Source organism: Lipotes vexillifer, unplaced genomic scaffold (genome assembly GCF_000442215.2).
Source record: "Lipotes vexillifer unplaced genomic scaffold, Lipotes_vexillifer_v1.1 scaffold502, whole genome shotgun sequence".
In the NCBI taxonomy this organism is placed as follows: domain Eukaryota; kingdom Metazoa; phylum Chordata; class Mammalia; order Artiodactyla; family Lipotidae; genus Lipotes; species Lipotes vexillifer.
The window spans coordinates 453,851-480,681 of record NW_006784433.1 but is presented as its reverse complement, the minus strand read 5'-3'; the positions used below and the strand labels follow the sequence as shown (position 1 = coordinate 480,681).

The 26,831-nt window shown below is 36.4% G+C and overlaps 1 protein-coding gene and 1 pseudogene across 1 annotated transcript in view; both read right to left on the bottom strand.

The window, feature by feature from the left end:
• The window catches only part of KHDRBS2 (KH RNA binding domain containing, signal transduction associated 2), a 721,580-nt gene that overhangs the window by 320,740 nt on the left and 374,009 nt on the right, over positions 1-26,831 (bottom strand). The gene's annotated exons all lie outside the window — the stretch shown is intronic.
• Positions 219-1,766, bottom strand: LOC103081588 (CAP-Gly domain-containing linker protein 3 pseudogene; annotated as a pseudogene).

Below are 26,831 nucleotides of genomic sequence, written 5' to 3'. Positions count from 1 at the left end.
TACTGCATTCAGGGAATCTTTTTCTGGGTAACATAGGGTCTACATTTGGGGGGTTATCACGGGGGAATCTGTTAATAATGGGGTCTTAGTGATCGAGGGCTGGCTAATGGGGTCTTCTGGATACGTTACTGGGAAACGTTATCTCAAGTGACTAGGGGGCTCCTTGTGCCAGGAAATGCTAGAGGGGGCTCTGTGTCTCTGTGGAATGTCCAGAGCCTCTAAGACTGCATCTCCACCCTCAACATCCAGGGAAACCAGCAGCAGAAGAGCAACTTAGAGATGGAGCTCTCTGATGTGATGTCCTTTGGGGTCCAGACTGCTGTGAAGGTGTTTTGGTCTGCATCATTGTCACTTGATTCACTTTTGGCTCCGACACTGTCCCCAGGCGGGGCTAGTGGATCCACCAATCCTCTGAATTCCAGATGCTGGTACAAAGACTTCATGCTGAGGGGGGCAGGTGAAGTACCAGACACCAAAGACAGAGCCATCGTGCTTGCTGATGGTCTAGCTGGATGCCATACCAGTAAACTGGGACAAAGTCTGGCTTCCCATAGAAGCGCACAATCCCTCGCTTCTGGCCTGTGAAGAGGACTTGGTCTCCAACCTCAGCCTTGACTCCCTCACGCTGCTGCAGGCCACTCAGAGTCAGGGCTGACAGGGGCCTCTTCTTACCTTTGTGTTTCCTGCGATCTTTGCCAGTGACTCGGGAGAAGTCCATCCAGGGATTCCGAGGTGTGGAGGTGACGGATCAGGAAGGTGCGCCCACTGCCTTGGAGATCTTGGACAAAGAGGCAAAGAGACCCTGCTTGGGAGGGCAGATGAAGTACCGGACACCCCCAACATTGCCATCATTCTTGCCCTCAGGTTCATCAAGCTGCATGCCCACCCACCGGCCATTGGCAAACTCTGAGGTCTCACAGAACTGTAGCTGCGGGTCTTCTGGCCATCCAGTAGTACGCAGTCTCCCAGGTGCAGGCCCAGTGTGCTGAGCATGGCATTGCCTGGGACGTTGTCATAGTTAGGTAGCGTGACCCTAGGGAGGGCGCAGGAGTGCTGCACAGCCTCCTCCAGTAGCGTCCACAGCTCCTTGGCCACCAGCGCCCCTCGGCCTTGTCCAGGGATATGTCCATGGGACAACTCCTCTGGGACCACCTCCACTGGCACGGGTCCCTTTCGGTTCCGAAGCGCCGGGTTGGCGCCATGTTCCAGGAAATTATTTGGCCGTGCCCAGCCCTGCAGCAATGTGCAGGGCTGAGCCGTGGCTGAGATCACTGCACTTGGAGCTCACCACTCGGGGCCGTACACCCTTCAGTAGCATGTGCACGAGACCGGGCACGTCGAAATAGGCTGAGTAGTGAAGCATGTTCATGTTGGTCCAGCAGCTGCACAGGATCACGTCTGCGCCCAGCGCCAGCAGCTGCTGCAAGAGGCGCACAGCCATCGCGGGGAACTCGACTCCGTGGGCCCCAGCCTTGCAAGTATAATGGAGCAGTGTCATGTTAGGTCAGCCCATCACGTGGCAGCCTCGTCGCAGAATCTCATTGCCAATGACATCGATCTTGTACTGGACTTGGGGCACCCACTGGTGCACAATGGCGAACAACTCAGCGATGGTGGTCTGCGGGTCATACAGAATCTCTTGAAAGGCAGGGTCGTTGGGGTCAAAGAAGGTGAAGGCATAGTCCTGGGGGTGGGGTGGTGGTGCTGAGGAGTAGGCTTCTGCCAGCACTCCTGGGTGGGGCTGGAGGGCTCTGGGACAGGCTCATAGTCCTCCTCGTCTTCTTCCTCTGCCCTGAGCGGTGGGGCCATGGGGGTGGGACCTCTCTTAGTTATGGTCCTTAGTGGCCCTAAGGGGGCAGGTGCAGAGTTGGGGGTGGCCTTCAGGCAAATCCTCCGGTGAATGGGGCTGAAGACCAAAGCTGAAATCGGGGAAACTGGAGTAACTTGGTGTCGGTGTCTGGGGAAGTGATCAGGAAGAAAGAGACTGAAAGAAGGGGACGAGGCACAGAAGCAAACAGGAGATGGGATGGATAGGGCTATTCAATGTATCTTTGAGCAGCAAGTAGTGCCAGGCACTGAGGTAAGTGCTGAGGACACGGTACAGAAAAGGCCTGAACCAGTGGAGCATAAGTGAGTGTAGATACTGCATCCCTATACTTGTTCAGGAAATGTTAGAGCAAGCAACTTTCAGCAGCATACCTGGGCAAGGACAGAGGCCTTCTTAAAATCCTCTGAGTCACTGTTCACCCAATTCAACTTTGATTCCTTCTGTTGGTTTAGAAAATTGTTTATTGCCAATGTTATGTTAATGTTTTAGTGGCTGCTACTCTTTTGTTATATTTACTAGTTTGTTTTATTTTTATATTCTGCATATAAGTAATATCATACAGTATTTGTCTTTATCTGTCTGACTTATTTCACTAAACGTAATACTGTCCAAGTCCACCCACGCTGCATGTATATTTTCAACTAGTGTTTTTGTTACTTTTGGATATGTGCCCAGGAATGGAATTGTTAGATCATATGGTAGCTCTAATTTTAGTTTTTTGAGAAACCTCCATACAGTGTTTTCCACAGTGGCTGCACCAATTTACATTCCCACCAACAGTGTACAAGGGTTCCCTTTTCTCCACATCATCACCAACGTTTGTTATTTCTGTTCTTTCTGATGATAGCCATTCCGACAGGTGTGAGGTGATATCTCATGGTGGTTTTGATTTGCATTTCCCTGAAGATGAATGATGTTGATTATGTTTTCATGTACCTGTTGACCATCTGTATGTCTTCTTTGGAAACATGTCTATTCAGTTCTTCTGCCCATTTTTTAATCTGGTTGTTTGTTTTCTTGATGTAGAGTTGTATGAGTTGTTTAAATATTTTGGATATTAACCCCTTATTTGTCATATCATTTGCAAAGATTTCTCCCATTCAGTAGGATTTTGTGGCTGCTACTTTAAAATTTTGTTTTATTAAAAAAAGTTGAACTCTAAAGTGAAAAAAAAGTATTAACTGAGGAGAGCTATGTAAATATCTCATGAGAAAATCTCTCCTAGAAGTTCTCCTTTGTTTTCTCCCAAATGAAAATGCTGTGATGATTTCTTCTGAGTTATCTTTTAGTCAGGAAACAACAACCCACTCAGTCTTGATAATTTTTTAAAAGTTATTTGAAAAGAGTATAAAATATACTTTGCCTGCCTTTTGAAAAAGTGTTATACTTTTATTGGGCTTGCAGCTTCTAGCTACCTCCACTATAATCACAAAAATTCATTGCATAGTATTCTTCCTGAATATTTAATCATATTAGAATAGAGTAGTCCTTAAACATAAAGTGCTACTTTTTCAAACAGTGTATTAGAGGAGAGCAGAATTGTTTGCCAGATGGGAAAGGTGAATCTGGCACAGAAGATGAGCAAAAGTGAGCTGGAATGAGAGTATCCAGCTATGGTGAAGGATGCTGAGTGAAAATTCCAGCTACTGAATACTTAAGAAAGCAAAAGAAGAGAGAGTTGATAAAAAACTTTAGTTCCATGGTCAGTAACTGAAGAAATGGACTTGTTGTGGTATATGAGTGCAATACAGTAAAAGAAGTATTTGAAAAAATATGTCAAAATATGATGTGAAAGTTTCTAAGTAGCCTAGTGAAATAAATCAGAATTGCAAAGTGAAAGAACACAGATTTAGAGTTTGAAGACCTGGGTGCTGTCCTTTATTCCTTTCCTTGCTTCATTGTTCTTGCCTCAATGGGAACCACCTGTTGGATTGTTCAGCTGGGTTTCCCTTTCTTAATTTGGTAAGGTCTTTCAAATGGATGGTAAATGGTGTTTGCCTATCTGCAAGGTGGATTTTTTTCAGCATTCAAAAAGTTCTTGTGCTGGAGCCTCTTTGTCAGGGGCAAGCCTCTAAGCAAGGAAGACTTGGATTGCTCTGGTGGGCATGCAGTGGGTGGCAGGCTGGGCTGACCCTCTGAAGGGGGAACAGGACAACTCTCTGTTCTCAGACTTCCCCCAGGACTCAATCCCACAGGACATCTGTATAGCTATCCTCAAGGGCACTAGAGTCAACTGCATCAGGCAGTCCGTCTCTCCTTCCTCCACAAAATAAACATACACAGTGAGTAGTCAGAGTCAATCCAATTCTGCATGTTGCTGAAGGGATTCACTGCAGGAAGCTACCAGATCCTCTCAGCCATCAGGGCATTGATGGTCCTTTTCTAAGGCTCCTTTCAGGGCTTGGATATCCACCCTCCCTAATGCTGCATCTCAAAGGTTAAAAGAAATGCCTGCTTTCTTGGAATCATGTCCAACATCAGATAGTTTAAGACCCTTCAGCCTCCCTACCAAGATGCTTGTGTCTGTCAAGTCCTTTCATCAAAGACATGGAAGAACTATTGGGTTGGCCAAAAAGTTCATTCGGGTTTCTCCATAATTTCTCAGGGAAAAACCCAAATGAAATTTTGGCCAACCCAGTAGTATCAAGAATTGGCATTCAGGTCATAATCTTTCCCCAGCCCCCTTTACCACTCATTTAAAACATTTATTCTGCAAACGCTGGTTGGGAGAAGGTAAACATTTAATTGTTCTATAAGAATAATGCTCTAGGATCCATTAGCATTAAGTCTGTTCTCTGTAATGAAGGTTATCCTTTGATTTGTTTTTATCCCAATGAGAGAAATTGTAGGCTCTCAAGAGGTGGAGATCAGCCAAAGGAACTTCAGTTTTCCTTTAATACCTATGAAATGCAGGGTCAGGCAATATCTGGACTATCTACAATGCTCCTGTCCTTTGCCTGAAAAATGGGCTTTTAACTTTGTTCTAAAGATCCAGAGTACCAGCAAGGCTCATAGCACTCAGTGCTGGGGACAGAAGGTGATTGTTTCTACTGAAACTGTACAGACATAACACGGTCAGGGCCAGGAAGGGAGCATTTGGCACTCTCTTACTGCCTTTCTTGGTGAAGAAATAGATTATTATTAAATATGTTAACATGATATAGATTAAATAATCAAATATGCTTATTTGTTATATATTTGTTCCAGGTTCTAAGAATACAGTGAACAAGATAGCTCTCATTGAGCTTAGATACTAATGTGCGGAAAGAGATAAAAAAAAAAAAAAGCAAAGAAAGGAATAAACAAGCTCATTTCAGACAGTAATATGCTATGAAGAAAGGAATCAGGGCAACAGCACGGAGGGCCTGGGGAAGCAGGTTTAGAAGGGACGTCAGCCACAGTCTCTCTGAAGAGGTAACAAAGGACTGAGATCTGAATTAGAAGGAGCCTGGAGCACTGGCCTTCTAGGAGCTGGAACATAAGGCAATGATCCAGGAAGGATTTGGGCCTTTTTAAGGGACAGAGACAATGTCAGTGCATATATATCATGACTTTAGTGAACAGCAGAGAGAGTGAGATTAGGTCAGATAAGCAGGCAGGGGCTGAATCATAGTGGTTCTTCTTGGCTTTATTCTAAACATAATAGAAGGCCTAGGTAGTATTTATCTGGACAGTGAAGTAACCAGTTTTATATCTTAAAGGGAATATTAGGGACATAATAAGGAAAATAGATTAAAATGGATCTAGACTGGAAACGGGACAGGGTTGGGACAGTGTTGAGCAGTGCACGTACCAGTGCTGTTGTCTGTGCTGCCACAGTGAGAGGGGAGGAGAGTGAGCATGGACTTAAGGGTGATGCCTAGATTTCTGACTGTGCAAAGGATTTAATCGGGGTGTCGTCACTGAGATGGGAAAGATAGTGAATGTGAGTTTCCTTCTTGTCTCTCTTCTTAAAAAGGAAAGCACCCTGCTTAATAAAAAAATTTAAAAAGGCAAAAGACAAAGACAATCATAAAAAGGAAAATAAATACCTTTACATGAAGGTACCTAGGGATCAAAAATGGAGGGGTAGAAATTTGTTAGTTTGAGGTGAAAGAGAACAATCCAGGAAGATTTCCATGTATAAAGTGATGAAGCCATGACAGAAAATTGATAGGGTTAGGGAGCAGCTAATAATCCAGTTTTCCTAAAGCATCATGTCTGAGGTAGACAGTAGACAGTATGTGGATGGAACGCAGATTGGGACCCAGGGCTTGTGTTCTCAAGACAGTGAGCGCTCACAGAATGACCTCACCAAGCATCGGCTTTGGAGAGACACTCAGGTATGTGGATGAGGGATCTGAGTCAGGGGTATGCTACTTAGCTGTTCTACTAAAACCTGATCATGGTAAGATCTTTCATAGCAGTCCAGACATGAGACAAGAAAGGTTGAATGAGGGCAGAATTCAACTTTTGCTTTTAACTAGTTTTTGTCCCTTTGAACAAGTCATTCCTGGCCTTGTTTTCACATCTGGAAAATGAATAGGCAGTTACAATCTAACTTGTGGAAAATGAACAACTTGATTAAAAAATGGACAAAATATATGAAAGACATTACACAAAAGAAGATATACCGGATGCAAAGAAGCATATGAAAAGGTGATCAACAACCTGTGCCATTAAGCAAATGGAAATTAAAATAATGAGATATGACTACACACCGATTAGAAAGGCAAAAATTCAAAACACTGACAACACCAAATGATAGCAAGTCTATGAAGCAGCAGAAACTCTTATTTATTGTTGGTGGGAATGCAAAATATGGTATGGCCACTTCAGAAGACAGTTCAGTAGTACCTTACAAAACTAAATATACTCATCATACAATCCAGCAATCATGCTCCTTGGTATTTACCCAAAGAGGTTGAAAATTAGTATGAATGTTTAGAGAAGCTGTATTCATAATTACCAAAATTTTGAGGCAACAAAGAAGTCCTTCCGTGGGTGAATGGGTAAATAAACTGGTATATGCTGACAGTCGAATATTATTCAGCGATTAAAAACTGTGAGCTATCAAGCCATGAATAGACATGGAGTGAACTTAAATATATATTACTAAGTGAGACAAACTAATCTAAATAGATAGTATATGATTCCAATTATATGACATTCTGAAAAAGGCAAAACTATGGAGACAGTAAAAGAATCAATGGTAGCCAAGGGCAGTGGGGAGGGAGGGATGAACAGGTGGAGCACAGAGGATTTTTAGGTCAGTGAAACTGTTCTGTATGATACAATAATGGTGGATACATGTCTTAGTCATTCAGGCTGCTATCACAGAATACTGAGTGGCCTATAAACAACAGAAATTTATTTCTCACAGTTCTATAAGTTAAGTCCAAGATCAAGGAGCTGTCATATTCAATGTCTGGTGAGGGCCTACTTCCTGGTTCATAGATAAACTTCTTTTTCTCTGTGCCCTCAGATGGCAGAAGGGGTGAGGGATCTCTGAGGTCTCAAATAAGGACTGAAATTTCATTTTATGAGGGCTCTACCCTCAAGTTTTAATCACATCAAAGGCTCCTACCTCCTAATACCATCATATTGGAGGTTAGGATTTCAACATATGCATTTTAGGGGGACTTTATAAGAATACATGTCACTATGACTTTGTCAAAACTCTTAGAAAATATCCCCCACTAAGAATGAGCCCTAATATAAACTATAGACTTTGGGTGATAATAATGCTTCAATGTAGGTTCATTAATTGTAACATCTGGTGGGGGATGGTGACAATGGGGGATGCTATGCTTGGGGGTTGGGGGGCAGAAGGTGTATGGGAAATCTGTGTACCTTCCTCTCACTTTTGTTGTGAACCTAAAACTGCTGTAAAAAATAAAGTTTATTTACAAAGGCAACCAAGATATGGCATGATGCTATGATATAAAGACCATTTTTATCAAATTGAAACAGCTCATGCAAGCTTAACAAATTCTGGTGCTAGATAAGTATGTCTTTGCTCATCAGAGGTAGGAGGCTGCTAAAACCTCCTCTTTCTGGGCTGCCTGGTCCTATTCATGGCTCCCCAGTGAGTGATGAGGGTGGAAGCTCTATTGTCCACATTTATAGACTCATAAGTTAAGTGATGAATGTGAGGCAAATCACAAGCAGGAATTTAGTGGTAGAAAACATTTTAAATGCCTCATATTTCTCATCTTTATCCCAGTTAACTTACTCCTTTTTTATTTTCCTCTTGTCTGAGATCCTGTCAGTCTAGGCCTACTCAGAAATTAAGCATGCTGGAATCAAATGAGCATAGATTTCTGAATCAGAGCTCCAAGTCCCTTAGTCTACATACATTATTATAGGCTGTATGGGGGGGTGCCCTTCCAAATCCATGTGTTCTTTTTGAAAACAGAAAAGGCAGTCAAAGAATATCATTCTGCCCTTGTTGCTAAACTGGTATTATTGCTGTTGCTGTTGGTGGTGATGATGAAGTTGAGTTTTTGACATGTGTGTAAAGTGTGTTACTGGTAGCTATCTGACTAAGGAACTGAGACTAGTGAAGCAAATGATTAGATAAATGTAGACATCAGATAGGCAGCTTTCTAGGCCTAAAGACAGACATTCTGAGCTCTAGTTTGGATTCTGTCTGTGTGACATTACAAAAATCAACTTTCCTCTGTCTACTACCTATTTTCTTATCCATAAGTGGAGTAACAGAAAACCTGACACCACTTTTGGAGATCTGAAGAAAACTCAAACTACTCTAGGTAGTGAGCCTCTAGGTAACCACATTTACATGCATGTGTGTCTGTTTTGTGTACATTAGAAAGAGAATAAAAACTGAGGGCAAAGGATCAGGTAAAGGGAAAAAGCAGAACATAGAGCAGCCTGATATTCATATGAAATATGTTATTGTGCAGAAATTTTAAAACATACAGAAGACATCTAAAGGAGTCAGGATAGGGTTAGCAAGAACAACAGAAGTGTGACTCAGGGCACAGAGAAATGGGGTTGAGTAGCTCACATCACAACAAAATGGGCAATAAATGACAGCATAGTCATTGTCGGTATGTTGGAAATTGACTTACAAAGCTTGATGAGATCTAAGTTCACAGTGTGAATAGATAAAACTGTTATGTCAAAATTATTCATGTAAACCATCTAGCTCATAAGATCTTTTTTTTTTTCCAATTCTTATTGGCTAGTTTTGGCATAACTTCTATTTGTAAAATCATGACTACAACATGATCTTTCATTAATGTCTCCCTTCTGAAAGGTAGTCTTTTGTCTAATTTCCTCATTTCAAATTATTTCCAGCCATGTTCTCTGGCTTAAAATATAAAAAAGAATAACCACCAAATAGTCACACCTTTCCAAAGTTTGAAAACCACTGGCTTATGTATGAGATAAGAAGAAAAGACCTACCCTCTGTCTGCAGGAGCTGTAAGATCCCGTACTTTCACATGGGGCCCAGCTCTGACTGTTTAGGAGGATAAGGGGGTGAAATATCACTTTAGTGCCTTTCCCTCCCCTGTTACAATTCTAAGACTAGTGTGAGAAAAATCTATTTTTATGTATTTGACTTGGAATAAAAATAATTTCCTACTTAAAAAAAATAATACAATACATAAAGAGCTTAAAGGAGATATAACACATGATTGTGGCATTACTGTACAATGGTAGGATTTAGGTTGTTTAATTTCATGACAAAAAAAATTTAGGGGACATGCCAATTTTCTGAAGAGTTTAGTTTTAAAACTGTGAGCAAAAAATAAAATTATCTGTATAGAACTCTGGAGACACTATGTTATGTAGCAATTATTAATGTGAATGTGTGGTCCCCTTGCCTGTGTCAGATTCAGGCATAGGTGCTTATTATCTGTGTGGCTTAATGTAAGCCTTCAAGGTCATGAATTCTCTTATTGATAAAATGAAATTAACAATAGTAATAAACAAAACAGTATGGCTGGTTGGATGATTAAATAAATAAACATATGTAAATTGCTTAAGATAATGCCTCACACACAGGGAGCACATGTTAAATGTTAGCTATTGTTTTTCCCATGAAGATTACAGGATCTCCAATTCTGATATATTATCTATTTGAAATCATCAGGCAAGTCTGTTATATCCACCTTATTTTATTTCTTTAAAGAATTTTAGTTAAAAGAGAAACCTTCAAGTGTTAAATGTACATGAATACATTTTATCCTACATTTTTCTAAAGTAGTAAAGACTCTCAGGACAATACTAAATTATGAAATATGAAAAACTTGCTATTGACTACTTATCCTTGAAAAGTTAAGGCCTTGGGTGAAAATGTGTTATAGGAAAACCCTGATTTGATGAATTAAGGAAGATTCAGAACCATGAATCAGTGTTGGGTTGCTTTTTTTGTATGGTACATTTAACCAGCAGTCAAGTCTGAAGCCAGCTTTGACTGAATATTTGGAAAAGGTATAATCCTAAAAAGTCTACAGCTAGAGCATATTTAGACTTAGTGATCATAATATCATTGGTATGAAATGAATGTCTATGTAAGAACAATAAAACAAAAATACTGACTTTTAAAAGAAGGTTTTGTAGAAATGCAACTGGAAAGAGAAAAGTGAAATGCTTGTGATGAAATAGAAGACTCATGTAAATCACTCCATAAAAGCAAAAATTAATAAAATATCAACATAAGCCAAAATACTCAGGGAGTGTGAAGAGGGGCATTACCCATCTTAAAATCAGATAATTTTTAATATAAAAGAAAACTAAAAAGGTCAAAAAATTTTAAAGAAAAGAAATACTTAAGACAAATGTTTTAAATTCAATTCATTTAGAAGAGATTTATAAATAAGGAAAACATACGATATCAGTTCATTAGTTCAAATCAGTAGTCTCACTTTAAATTACATGGTAATATACTTGGTCAGTGAGCAACACAGGTCAAAGTTAGAGGGTATGTTGAGGTTCTTATAAATGTTCCTGCCATTTCTAGTGCCTTATTTTCATAACAAACGTTAATTTGTGCCCATCTGCAAGTGTTCTTATATCATTTATCTACTAAGTAACTTCTCTTGCAATTCTATATAACAGTATATTCCATAAACTTCCCAAGTTTCATTACATACATATTAAAGTGGACTTCCTTATTGATTTTCTTTCAATATGTGTGTAAATATTTTAGCAAATTATATTGGACACTGATTGGCAACATTCTTGGGATTTTCAAATTATTCTTAATTTTTTTTAATTTTGAAAGCAATACTTGCTTAGTACAAAAAGTAATATGATACAAAGATAAGTAATGAAAAAGTTAATAAACTTTTCATGACATCTCTTCAGCACACCTTCCTGAAGGTTAAAAAAAATAGGATGGTGTTTATTCTTTCACTTTTTCCACTATTCTTTTATTTTTTCTATTAAAAAAGGATTATAGTATTCATGTTGCTTGGCGAGCTTCTCTTTTAACTGAACAATATATCATGGTCAATCCTCATGGTCAATGAGACAGAACTCACTCTTTTTAGTAGCTAATTATTTTTCCATAGCATGTGGAATATGCTATGTATATATGTATAATTTACTGATACATTTGACCTTTCTATTTATGGAAGTTTAAAAGCAGTCTGCTACTTTGTGACTACAGCTATGATAATTATTTTATTACATGGCCTTTATGTTGAAGTTAGATTCTCTGAAAAGGATTATTGTGTCAAATGATGTTGATTTTTTTTTTTTTATTGCCAGACTTTCCAAAGTGGTTTATATTAATTCACAGTTCTGCTAACAGGATATTAAAGGGTTTACTCCCTATAACTTTCCTAACAATAGTAAGTCATCATTTTTTAATTTGCTGTCTATATGGGTAAAAAATTGTATCTCACGGTAAATATCTTCTTATTAGTCATCTGGATCTCCTTTCTGAATACCCTATTCACTTTTCTATCAGGTTATTTGTAAATTTTAAGACTCTATTTGTAATAATTTCTGTTTCAAAGCATGATGGCATAACTGGGAGCAAATTTACCCTCCTGTCTGACAGAAACAAAGAAGTGGGAAATAATTTTTTAAAACTTCAACATTTTCAAAGTTGTGGAATGAAGGCAACTCAGGATCATCATCTTTGAGTGATGGGAAACAAATGAGGTAAGCTCTATGATTTACTGCCTTGAGAAAGTCTCCAAGCCATGACATAGGGAAGAAAAATTCAGGCAGAGCCCAGAAAACTTCCTGAGTTGCAGAGACATTGTTGAGGGTCCACGGAGACCAAGGTGGTTAGACAGAGCTCCCAGGAAAGAGTAATGAAGAGCTGCAAAATTAGACAACTCTGCAAATCTAAAGAGGATCCATTTTAAACATTCAACAGAGTCCTTTTCATTGCCTGTGTGAGAGGAAACTACCCAGGGCCAAGAAAAAAGCAACACCAGAAAAGACTAGAAGAAGCTGTTGATGTTGCTCACAGGGGACCAGGAGTGGAGACTGATCAACTACACTGGAAAGCTTCTAATCATGAGGATGCTGGGTCGGGTGCTGAGAGGGTCTTTCATCAGTGTGGGGAATGACTAGCCCTGGATTAAACAGCTCTATGTATTTGTCTGACAAATCTTAAAAGCAAGACACAGTAGGATCAATCTGTTTATAAGTAACAACCACATTCCAGAATAAAGTTCAACAATATATAGTAATAAAAACATAAAAATTCACAATGTCTAGCAACAATCTAAAATTACCAGGCAAGCAAAGAAGCAATAAGATATGATCAATAATCAGGAGAAAAATCAATGAATTGAAACTGATACAGAACTGTTACAAATGTTAGAATTAGCTGTCAAAGGTTTTAAAATAGTTATTAAAACTGTATCCCATTTAATGAAACAGTTAAGTAGACCTAGTGGGGAGGCCTAAATTGAATTTCTAGAGATGAAAATCACAATGCGTGAAATGAAAACTACACTGGATAGGATCATAACAGATTAGATCCTGCAGAAAAAAGATAAATGAACTTGAAAAGATGGCAACAGAAACTGTCTAAAATAAACAGCAGAGATAAATAAGAATTAGAAAAAAAGGAGCAGAAAAAAAGAGAACATGAGTTAATAATATCAGAATCAAGAGAGGTAATATCAGTATAGATCTTACAGATATTAAACATAATAAGGAAATATTATGGCCAACTTTATGGCAATAAATTCAACAACCTAGATAAAGTGGATAAATTCTTTGAAAGACAAAAGCTGCCAAAGTTCACTCAAGATGATATAGATAATAATTTTTCTTTTCACAAAGAAAAAATCATTCTTGGATGACTTCATTGATGAAATTAACCAAGTGTTTACAAAAGAAATATTACTAGTCCTCCACAAATTCTTTCAGAAATTTGAAGAGCATGGGATATTTGTCTGACCAAAAAATAAAATAAACCTCAGCAAAATAAGAATAGAAGCAAACTTTCTTAAACTGATAAAAAAAGATCTATGTAAAACCTACAACTAATATCATATTAATGATGAAAGACTGAATTATTCTGCCTCAAATCAGGGAAAAGGCAAGTCTGCTCGCATTGCTACTACCTAACACAATATTGGAAGTTCTGGCTAATGAAACAGGACAAGGAAAAAAAAAGGCATCCAAATTAGATAAAATGCTTTTGGGGCTTCCCTGGTGGCGCAGTGGTTGAGAATCTGCCTGCCAATGCAGACGACACGGGTTCGAGCCCTGGTCTGGGAGGATCCCACATGCCATGGAGCAACTGGGCCCGTGAGCCACAATTACTGAGCCTGCGCGTCTGGAGCCTGTGCTCCGCAACAACAGAGGCCGCGATAGTGAGAGGCCTGCGCACCGCGATGAAGAGTGACCCCCACTTGCCACAACTAGAGAAAGCCCATGCGCAGAAATGAAGACCCAACACAGCCATAAATAAATAAATAAATACATTGTGTATTATTTAAAAAAAAAAAAAAAATGCTTTTGTTCACAGATGACGTATTTGTCTATGTAAGGAATCTAATGGAATTTACTAAAAAGTTAGTAGAAGCCATTAATGAACAAACTCAGGAATTCTGTAAGATACAGAATACATATAAAATAAATTATATTTTATGTACTCACAATGAATAATTAGAAACTAAAAATACAAAAACATATCCTTTATAATAGCATCAAAATATGAAATAGAGATACTCTTGTAAAAGATGTAAAAAACCTTTACACTGAAATTTATAAAGCTGGTGAGAGAAATTAAGGAAAATCTAAATAAATGGAGAGATAAACCATGTCATGGGTTGGAAGGCTCAATAGTGTTACATGGTCAATTCTGCTCAAATCAGCTTATTTCTTTAATGAGATCTAATTTATAGTGTCATTCTGGGGACAGTAAGTGGGCCATGGGTGGGAGGAAGAGATTTTTTACAAAGAGCCATAAGGAAACTTTTGGAGTGATGGAGATATTAATTATTTTGAGTGCAGTGATTGTTTCACAGATGTATACATATGCCAAAATATCAAATTGTCCACTTTAAGTAGGTACAATTTTTTTAACAATCATATTATATTTGATAAAAATTTTATATATTTCTTTTTTATTATGAATTTTAATCCTTAAACTGTAATGAACATTATAATTTTTGAAGTCTAACAATGGTCTTCAGATTTTATTTATGACATCTTTTATTTTATTGTTATATAGATAAATATGTCTAGTTAGATAAACATCTTTTATTCATAAATCTAGAACTTGGGTTGTAGTAAAATGTCAAAAACTAAGGTTATGTAAATATTATCTCATATTCTATTTAATATTATTTATGTTAATTTAGATTTTATTCCATTTAGAATTTATTAGTCTATTAATTTATTAATTCTAAGTAGATAAAGATATGTTAATTATACATCATTTATTATAAGTAATGGTTGTACAGAAATACATGTTAAAACTTGGAACATAATAGTTAAGTTTAATTAGCCTTGCATTTCTTTTTTTATTAATCAATTAAATCATTTATTCAGTATTTATTGAGAGGCTGTAATGTATCAGTATAGGAATTCAGGAGTGAACTAAATTGACAAAAATCCTTGCCTGAAGTGAGCTAAAATTTTGGTGTTGGGGAGTGGTGGGCAAAAAATTAAAAAGTAAAAAATTAATATTTGATGAAGTGCCATATTAAATATTAAATATGTGATGATATTGCTATATTAAGAATATGTGATGATATGTGCTATATGAAAAAATATAACAAGAAAAAGAACCAGAAAATGCTGGAGAAGGTGGTAGTGATCTCAATTTTTAAACAGGGTCAACTCAGGAAAAGTCTTGTGAAGTTACTTGTGAGCTAAGACTTACGGGGGTGAATGGAGAGGTCTGGGGGAAGAGCTTTAGGGAAGTGGAGAGAGCAAAGGCAGAGTTTTTGTGGTGGGTGTATGCCTGCCCTGTTTGTGAACATGAGAAAAGCCAGTGTGGCTAGAGCTCCCAGTAAGCTAGGAGTCATTGGGGATTTTTAAACAGAAGAGTGCCAAGACATGACATATGATTCAAAGGGATCACTAGATGTGCTGTGCTGAGAATAGGCAATAAGTGGGATGGAGGCCCACAGAGGACTAGGCAAAGCAGTTAGAGGCTTGTTTGTTGTAGCCTAGAAACATGGTACCCAGAAAAATCAGGCACGTGGGAAAGAAGCCAAACAAGGAGGAACACCTCTTTCCATGTGATCAATATCACTCAGTGTTACTCTGTATAATCGCAATTAGACCACTCTACTGACCTCCATACTGGTAACTGGGTAGGATGGTCATTAATAGAATGGATTAAATAAACCACGGCCATGATAGGGGCTTGGGTTTAAAACTGCTAATAGTAACATTAAGCCATTTAATCCTTTCACTTAAATTAACATCTTTTTTATAAAGTGGCACCTCAAACAACATTCAGGCTTGTAACTGAGTTGGTTGATATTAGTAAATACTTGCAAAATTAGTTTGGTAGAAGAGTGACCACTAAGATTTCCAACTAAAGGTAGAACAGTTGAATGGTGCTGCTTCACAGGTATGTGCTGTATGCAGTCGTCTGCAACATGCTTTAAATAACTACTTAACAGTGATTATGTCATCCAATTTACGTTGGTATTTGTACAATCCATACTTTCTGAAAAGAGAAACAGGATTAAAAATTAGTGCCTTTGAAGTGTTAAGGAATAACTAATTTGTAAAAATGTATTGAGCACATATTATGTGCCAATAATGATGAGATTTCTTGCAGTTACAAAGATAAATATTATCTTTTCTTCAAGGAATTCATAGTTTTGCAGAGTAATAAAATTTCTAATAGGGATAAGCACATGAATATTACTCAGAATATTTACTGAACACTCACTGTGTGCTGGACATTTTGTTTTGCATGTATTCTATCTTCAATTTTACATACCTATAAAGTAGGCAGTAATGTTATTGCCATTTTAAGAATGAGAAAACTGACACATTAAATAACATGTCTATAGACACAGGGAGTATAAATAATTATGAAAAAAATTTTCATATAGAAATAATTATAAAAAGTGTTTTGGTGTTATAAACATGTACTGTGGGTTTATAGCAGGAGGTCCAAGGGTATGCGGGAAGCATAGCAGAAAAAGGAAGTAATGTGTGGTTCTGATTCTGGGTGACAGAAAAGAGGCCACATGACAAAAAGAACCATAAATGCAAAGGGACATGTATTTTTTTAAAAAAGAACTGTGTGAGAGACATTAATCTTTGCTGGTATGGGGGTGGGTAAGCTTAGGAGGAACAGGGCCTGAGCTTGGTAAGTAGTTTGAAAGCAAATTGTGAAAGTACCTTTCTTAGGAATTTGAAACTTATCGTGTAGACAGGGGAGTTTCTAAGAATTTTAAAGTAGAATACAAGTGCTTTAGAAAGACGGTGCAGTGAAAGGGCATAGAATCCTCTCCTGAGTTAGTAACTGTATAATGTGATGATAGTGGAAAGTAAGCAAGGGAAAGTTTGGAGAACAAGTTTGGAAACACAAACCAGGAGACTGATGCCACCAGACAAAGGCTCAAGTCCAGATCTGTGCACTCAAGGGCTACAGCAAACTCTGGTATGATCTGGGCCAGAGACCATCTTTGAGGGGTCTCATGAGGCAGCCAGGATTTGGGATTATTGGTCATGGAAATTCTTGGTAAAAGGTGGATGGGCACTGAGTCTTTTGAAACTCAGGAGAGAATTCGAAGCAAGATGTTTTGGTGTCATCACCAAACTGGTGGGATCAGGCAGGAGAGTGAAGGATGTTGTCCAGGAAGAACAGCTGGATTCTTCTTATTTTTTAAAGTCATCTCCCATGTCTGTATAATGGAAAGTTGTGGGACAGAATTTCAAACCAGTCTCTGGCTTCCTGACTTCATTTATCACCTCCTTCATCCTTAACATCCACCATCTTTTTCCAGGAGCAGTATCTATTTGACCCAATGTATCTCAAAAGAAGCTGCCTAAGATTTGGAATATGATAGACTTTACATTACTGACTTTGTCATGAATAACTGGGCAAACAGGGAAATGTGCTTAAAGTTTAGATAAAACAACAAGAAAAAGAAAAACAAAAATAATAAAAATATAGCCTACCTTATAGAGTCTTTAGGAAGATAAGTAATAAACATAAAGCACTAAGTAGGCACATGAAAGGTCTGTAGACTTACTTTAGAGTAAGTATGGAATAACTACTATATGCTAAATATTGAGGTTATAGTTACAAGCAAGTCACCTTTTTTACCCCTAAGAAACATAAAAATCTCAATTATAAGCTGCTCTACAAAACATTAAAGAAGTTAAAGAAGTTATATCAATTTTACTCATTAAAATTTGAGAATTATACTCAACTGGGTACTGACAACTTCAGAAGAGTACTGCCTGTTACTCAGAGGATTATAAAGAATAGAAAACATCTCCTTCTTTTAAGTCTCCAAGCCAACTATCTCAGGGCTATCACATTTTAAAATAAATAGAATTATGACATTCTCCCACCTCAAAAGAAAATTTAAGAATCAATTGCCCAAACTGCCCAATCTGTCCTGTTAACACTCTAACAATTTGGTGGTCCAAGGGTGACCACATTCATAATCCATCACTTCGAAAACACAGTTTGATTCAATAATAGATGAATAAATAGATGAAAATATGCTGTAAAGCATAAACTGTATGATGTACATCTGTTGCTCAGATATAGAATAACACAAGGATGAGATATTTATTTCATATATTACAGCTGAGTTTTGCAATTAGCTATAAAATTGTAGCATGTGATAGTTCTGTATCTACAAATAAAATAGGCTATGAGAGCAAATAATTATTAGGATTTGTTTCACAGATGTAGAGATTGATACCATTGACCTTTCTCCTCTGAGTTCTGCCCAATCTTGGATACTCCCTACGCCAAAGTGCTTTCCAGCATCAAAGGAGATACTGGCAGAGTTCTACTCACTGCTTGCACAGGTGAGCAAACCATGTACTTGTGTTTATCTCAGTGTATAAAATGCGAAAATTTCCACAGAAAAATGGAAGTTTCCTATAGAAAACAATATGATTGTTACCAATTTACATTTTTATTGCCTATTCAAATTCAGTATATAATACAGCAATTCTTTCTGGCTTCTATATTCAAATTTATACTTAGTATTTGTAGTCCCTGAAACTTATTTAGTGTAAAGTGTCAAGCAAAGCTGAATGAATTCTCTGGACTTCCCTGGTGGCACAGTGGTTAGGAATCTGCCTACCAATGCAGGGGACATGGGTTTGAGCCCTGTTCTGGGAAGATCCCACATGCTGCGGCACAACTAAGACCATGTGCCACAACTACTGAGCCTGCGCTCTGGAGCCTGTGATCCACAGCTACTGAGCCTGCATGCTACAAGTACTGAAGTCCATGAGCCTTGAGCCCATGATCCACAACAAGAGAAGCCACCGCAGTGAGAAGCCTCTGCACTGCAACGAAAAGTAGTCCCCACTTGCCGCAACTAGAGAAAGCCCGCACACAGCAATGAAGACCCAACACAGCCAATAAATAAATAAATTTATTTTAAAAATATAAAATTGCTATGTGGAGACAGGTTAGTGAAGAGGAAATATGAGTCTGTTATTTGTATAATTCTCGATCTGTTGAGGCATCAGTATTTTAAATTCTGAACTATTCATACTGTTATTCACAATGGCCAAATATCTCATACAATTACTTCATCTATTTTATTTAATATGACTTTACTCACAATATATTTTCTAGCATATCTTAAGATCATATAAACATAATAAATATGCATTTTAGTGGGGGGATACAATATGACATGGATTTAACAGAGGACTGCATGCAGGTCATTATATTTTTGTACTGTAGAAAGAACAATTATTCAAACAGGCACATATATTTTGTTAGATTCTATCATACTTGATATTTCTACCCATATTTTATGGCAAAGGTAATTTATGATCTATACCTTATTTATAACTGAAAAATAGATTTCATGATGTTTTAGAAAGATTCTAAAACTTGGATTGTTTTTTGGGCCATAATATCAATTTTCTGTCTGATTCTCTTTTCCATGTTACCACTATTTCTAAAGACTACTGGCAACTCTTTGGTAGTGAAATGTGAAAATAAATAGTGCTACTTATTACAAAATATTTTAACAATTGCATAAAAATTACAACTCTGCTACAAGCAAATATATTTCCTCTAAAGATGGCTGAAAAAAAATCCAAATAAGGCAATGATCCTTTTTCGATCTATGGGAAGGTTGGATACAGTGCATTTTTGCTCCTGTGTGGTTCTCTATGTCACCAAAAATAGAGTGGGAAGAAGTGCTAATATAGGAAGCCATAAAGAAAATAATCATAGGGGGTTAGAAATTAGAGCTCAGGAGTTTGTCATTTTATTAGAATAACATGTGTCAGCTCTGTGTTTAAGTATGTAACAACTTTCCCATCTGTCATCAAATTATAACTTAGTGAATGTTGATGTTTTATTATATGTAGTTTTAATAGTTAATATACAAATTTAAGTGTTGGCCAACATTATTCTTTCTGTCTGTTTATATCTAGGAGGTATTATTATTATTATTATTATTATTATTATTATTATTATTATTATTATTATTTTGCGTTACCCGGGCCTCTCAGTGTTGTGGCCTCTCCCGTTACAGAGCACAGGCTCCGGACGTGCAGGCTTAGTGGCCATGGTTCACGGGTCCAGCCGCTCCGCGGCATGTGGGATCTTCCCAGACCAGGGCACGAACCCGTGTCCCCTGCATCGGCAGGCGGACTCTCAACCACTGTGCCACCAGGGAAGCCCCTATTTTTTAAATATTCTAGAATAATCGTATTTTTGCCATCCTCACTAAATCAAACTTTTACAAAGTAATGTAAATTCTAAGTGCCAATAACATTTAATTTCTGTTGTGGTTTGGATGCCTTATACACATCATTTTGTGATATCCAATTTTATTTGTTATTTTTTAAAGTGTTGAAAGTAAGTTTTAAAATTAATCTTAAATGTTAAAAATATGTACCCTATTGATGTCATATTTTTTCTGACTCGAGTGATTGTAAAGTTTTTTCTTTCAAGTAATTATCAGAAAAACAACTTTGGAAGAAGATTCTAATTTTACTGTAGTTACAGCTTACAAGCAAGTCCTTCAGATTGATTCCTCATAGCTGTCTTTAACATGTGTGGCTCTAGGCCAATATCAAAAGCTAACATCAGTTTTTCTACCTGCATGAATTTGGCTTAGGAAACATTTAACCTAATTTCTATCACTTAGTCATGTTAATAGCAATATAACATGAGTCTGCCCAAAGGCCATTTTCTACCATCTGGATACCTGAGGGTTATTAACAACCCCTCAATCATTCAAGTTCAACTTACTGAGAGTGAGGTATGGGGAAGATTTCTGAAAGTTGGAATGCATCACAAGGAGAGAGAAAATTACTCACTCAAAATGGATTAATTTATCAAGACTCCTTGATGTTCCTAAGTTCTTGAATGTTATCATGAAATATAACAAAACCACACTGTGAATACAAATTTGATGACAAGCAGAAAACTAACAGTCTAAAAAGAATGTAACTGTCCTTTAACAAATATTTAAACACATTAACCTACATTTATTATAAATAGATATATCTTCAAAATTGTTGGATGAAGCTGTTATTTTTATTAACTTTTTGCATGAATTTAAACATCATTTCTCTGGGTTTTTTGGTCTTCTCATCCACTAAATAAAGATCAAGATTATTTGATTTCTTAACCCTCTCCTCCCTAAATCTAACATCCTATAGTTTGACATTTTTATTTGTAAAGGCAATGAACACAGAAGTGTTAAGAAACAACAAGGTTCCTATAATTGGCAATTCTTATAGGAAATACTAAAAGAGAGTAATTTCACCATTGTGTGCCAATGTGGACTTTCTGAATGAATTGGCAGGTGATAATGGACTCCATAAAACCCCTAAAGGAAGATGACTAGTGACTTGTAAGTTTAATGAGAATATGTAGAGAGAGAAAAAAAGGAGAATCATAATGAAAGCAAGTAAAGGAGGAGTTAACTTAAGCAAGTTAGTTCATGAGTTGCCTGGAGGAAGCTAAGTACAAGGTTTCAGTAGTTTTCCTTCATTTCAGTGTTAAACTTAAAAAGATCAAAGAAAGATCATTCAAAATTAACACATGCAATTTTCTCACTCAGGTGGATAGAAATAATCTTCTGACAACTTTCGTTTCAAAGAAACTATTCTTTTGCATATCTTAAATATATACCTCTAAATTTTACATAATAATATGAATCACCAAATAATTCAATCTTACTGCACACAAACAAAAAAATATTTTTCTTTATAATGGTAAAAATATACTCTAAAAATTACTAAAAGTTTTGCCTAAAATACCACCCATATTGATCTTCATTGGAAATCACTATAAGAAAATATGGCTTGATTCCTTTACATATTATCATATAACAGGGGTAAAGTTTGATATAAAGCTTGTACATAAGTTTTTGATAGTCATTTGCTGAAACTTTCAAGGAACTGAACTTTTTATAAAGGTTGAAAGTTTTATAAAGGCCAAAATAATAATACTACCCAAAAAATCAAAAAAATCTGAATGTTGGACTTAAAAACTTTTATTTGGAGAAGGATCTATATATCTATGAAGATTTATATATAAATAGATACATAGATTTTATATAAAATCAAAGAAGTTGATTTAAGCATTTTTATATGCTCACCTTTCTAGTAATAGTTTTAAATATTAAAATTTCATGTTTTTGAGAGAACATTGCAGACTAACCAATTCTTGAATCTTACAAAAAAGTGAGATATCCCACTGGTATAAGCCATCATATACTGGTCATAATTGCTTCTCAAGGACATACAGAAACATATCTAACAAGTACCACCCAATTAAAGAGGAAGGTTCTCTTTTCTCTATAAATTGTGCAGTCCTGCATAGAATGGATATATTTATTGAAATTTATTCTTGACTTTACAAAGGTAATTTTTCTTGATTAATAGAAAGCTGATTAAGAATCCCAGAATTTATTGTCTTAGAAAAGAAAACAATTTTAATTTCAAGTTTCCAAAGGTTGTGTTTCTATATATATATATATATATATATATATATATATATATATATATATATATGGAAATGCCCTCAGAATTCCCAAATTGGGTGATAGAAACTTGGAATTCAGTAATTCTTTCAGATTTACTGGGGCAAAGATTCAGGAGATTGAGAAAAAGCATAGAAGATTGCGTAAACTCTCATGGTCATGTCATATCTCTCTTTCTTTTGTTTCCTAAGACCATATTTTTTCATTAAAGGAATTTAGGTAGACTCTTGAAAACTGAGGTTAATGAACAGACCTCTGAAGAGAGGACATGAGATAATAAATGTTGCCTGAGATTCATGATCCCTGGAACTAAGCAAAAAATCAGTGGATTTTGAATGAAAGATGTTTATAAAGTTTATCTATCCTTCTTTTTCCTATTACCATTGTCACTCTCACCTCTATCAATTTTGTTCTCAGCTAGCAATAGGGCAAGATAGGAAGGGAGATAATGGTTGAGAAGTATCCAGGTAGCAGACTAACTCTGTGGGGATCAGCAAAGAAAAGAGGTGAGACAAAGTGCAGGGGCAACTGGAGAAAGGCAGATTATATGTCTAAACAGGGAGTTCTTCAGAGGCTGTTCTTGCACAACACATTGTGTTGTAGACTGTCAGAATAGCCAGGAATGATTAATATTTTATTACCTAAAAATATACATTCACAGAACATGATACCTGAGGTTTTACAATACCATAATAGTAATTAGCACATTATTCTGCAAAGTGGAAGCAAATTCCCTGAGTAAAATTGTTTGGTTCAATGTTGCTAAATCCTCAATATTATTCTTATTCTGAACAGTGCATTAAGATTGAATGAACCATGATACACCACATTAAAAAACAAAAGATAAAAACCATATGATATCTCAATATATGCAGAAAGAGCATTTGACAAAATTCAACACCCATTTATGATAAAAACTCTCAATAAAGTGTGTATAGCAGGAACATATAATTATGTTTAACACAATAAAGGCCATATATGACAAACCCACAGCTAACATCATTCTCAATGGTGAAAACCTAAAGCTCTTCCTTTAAGATCCATCACAAGACAAAGATGTCCACTCTTGCTGTTTCTATTCAACATAGTATCGGCAGTCCTAGCCATGATAATTAGATGAGAATAAGAAATAAAAGTCGTCCAAATTGGAAAGGAAGAAGTAAAACTGTTACTATTAGCAGATGACATGATACTACATATATGAAAAATCTTAAAGATTGCACCAAAAAAGCTACTAGAACTAATAAATGAATTCAGTAAATTTGCAGGACACAAAACTAATATACGATCTGTTGCATTGATATACACTAATAAAAAACTGTCAGAAAGAGAGATTATAATCCCATTTATAATTGCATCAATAAGAATAAAATAACTAGGAATAAATTTAATCAAGGAGGTGTAAGGCTTATAGTATGAAAACTAAGAAATTGGTTAAACAAATTAAAGAGGGGCTTCACTGGTGGTGCAGTGGTTCAGAGTCCACCTGCCAATGCAGGGGACATGGGTTCGTGCCCCGGTCTGGGAAGACCCCACATGCTGTGGAGTGGCTAGGCCTGTGAGCCTTCTCTACTGAGCCTGCACGTCCGGAGCCTGTGCTCTGCAACGGAATAGGCCACAACAGTGAGAGGCCCGCGTACCGCAAAAAAAAAAAAAAAAAAAAGAAATTAAAGAGAACAAAAATAAACAGAACTTTATACTATGTTCAGGGATAGAAAAATTAGCATTGTTAAAACGTCCATACTACCTAAAGCAGTCTACAGATTCAGTGCCATCCCTATCAAAATATCAATGGCATTTTTCTCAGAACTGGAAAAACTAATCCTAAAATTTGTATGGAATCACCAAAGACCCCAAATGGCCAAAGCAATCTTGAGAAAGAAAAAAACTGGAGGTATCACACTCCTTGACTTCAAACTATACTACAAAGCTATATAGTAATCAAAACAGTATGGGACTGGCACAAAACAGACACATATATCGATGGTGAATAGAGAGCCCAGACAAAAACCCAGGCTCATATGGACAATTAATCTATGACAAAGGAGGCAAGAATATACAATACAATGGGGAAAAGAGTTTCTTCAGAAAATGGTGTTGGGAAAACTGGACAGCTACATGCAAAAGAATGAATCTGAATCACTATCTTACACCATATGCAAAAGTAAACTCAAGATGGATTAGAAACTTGAATGTAAGACCTGAAAATATAGAACTACAAGGATAAAACATAGGCAGTAAGCACTCTGACATTAGTCTTAACAATATTTTTTTGGCTCTGTCTCCTCAGGCAAGGGAAACAAAAGCAAAAATAAGCAAATGGGACCTAATCAAACTAAAAAGCTTTTGCACAGTGAAGGAAACAATCAATGAAACAAAAAGGCTGCCTATGAATGAGAAAACATATTTGCAAATTATACACCCAATAAGGGATTAGTATCCAGAATATATAAAGAAATCATACAACTCATCAACAAAAAAAATCTGATTAGAATATGGGTAGAGGACTTAAATAGACATTTTTTCCAAAGAAGACATAGAGATGGCCAACAGGCACATGAAAAGATGCTCAACATCACTCATTATTAGAAAAATGCAAATAAAAATCACAATAAAATATTAACTCACCCCTGTCAGAATGGCTATTATCAAAAAGATAAATATAAGTGTTGGTGAGGATATAGAGAAAAGGAACCCTCCTTCATTTCTGGTGGGAAAATAAGTAGTGCAGCCACTATAGAAAATAGTATGGAGGGTCCTCAAAAAATTAAAAATAGAACTACCATATGATCCAGCAACTCCACTCCTGGGTATTTAACCAAAGAAAACAAAAACACAAATTCAAAAATATATATGCATGCTTATATTCACTGCAGCATTATTTACAATAGCTGAGATATGGAAGCAGTCTCAATAGATGGTTGGATAAAGGAAGATATATATATATATATATATATATATATATATATATAATGGAATATCACTCAGCCATAAAAAAGAATGAAATCTTGCCATTTGTAACAACATGGACTGACCTAGAGGGTATTTTGCTAAGTAAAATAAGTCAGACAGAGAAAGACAAATATTGTATGATTTCACTTATACATGGACTCTAAAAATCAAGCAAATGAACAAACATAACTATACAGAGTCATAGATACAGAGAACAAACAGGTGATTGTCAGAGGGAAGGGGAATTGGGAGGAAAGAAATATGTGAGGGAGATTATAGACTATAGATGATGGATGTTAACTAAACCTATTAATCATGGTAATCATTTCATGATGTATGTAGGTCAAATAGTTATACTGTACTCCTTAAACTTATGCAGTGTTGTATGTCAATTACATCTCAATATAACTGTGAAAAATGTTTGAAATTATAAGAAGGTAATAGAAAGGTCTGTGATAATAGTGTATTGATAAATAAATGTTCCTGTAAGATGAATGTATTACCCATATTAAACACCTATATGGAACAATATAGATCATAAAACTGCACACGAGAAAACTTTTCTTGCTAAAGTTTATTTTTAATAGTAATAGTTTATTAATTATAAATAACTTTCACTAAACATCTCAAAACTATAAAACCATATTTTTTAAATGAGTAAATTTCATGAAATTAAAACAGGATTGCCTTATTTGTAATATTCTTTGTTAAAATTTTACAAACATTATTTTCACAAGAAATAATTATGTTCAAATATTTATAGTACTGAATAACGTGCTAAACTAGCCAGAAGACAGAATGTACACCACTTCTTGTTCCCTGTCAGCTTCTCCATTCCTTCAAGCTATATTTATATTTTGTAGCAAGATACCACATATTTTTGATTGCATACCCAAGTACACACAGAAATATTTGCAAGTTAAATTTTATTTATTTAGAAACATTTTCTTTGCAATGTGTTTCTCTTTGTTCCCTGGATACCTAATTTCCATGGATTTAATTTTAAGTATCTTTCCTTGATTTTAATTTTCTTTCTCAATATCAAAAAAACAATCCAGTTAAAAAATGGGTGCAAGACCTAAATAGACACTTCACCAACGAAGACATACAGATGGCTAAGAGGTACAAGGAAAGACACTCAACATCACTAATTATTAGAGAAATGCAAATCAAAACTACAATGAGGTATCACCTCATGCTGGTTAGAAATGCCGTTATCAAAAAATCTAGAAACAATACATGCTGGAAAGGGTGTGGTGAAAAGGTAACCCTCCTGCCCTGTTAGTGGGAATGTAAATTGATACAACCACTATAGAAAACAGTATGGAGGTTCCTTTAAAGAAACTAAAAATATAACTACCATATGACCCAGCAATTCCACTACTGGGCATATATCCTGAGAAATCCATAATTCAAGAAGAGACATGTACCACAATGTT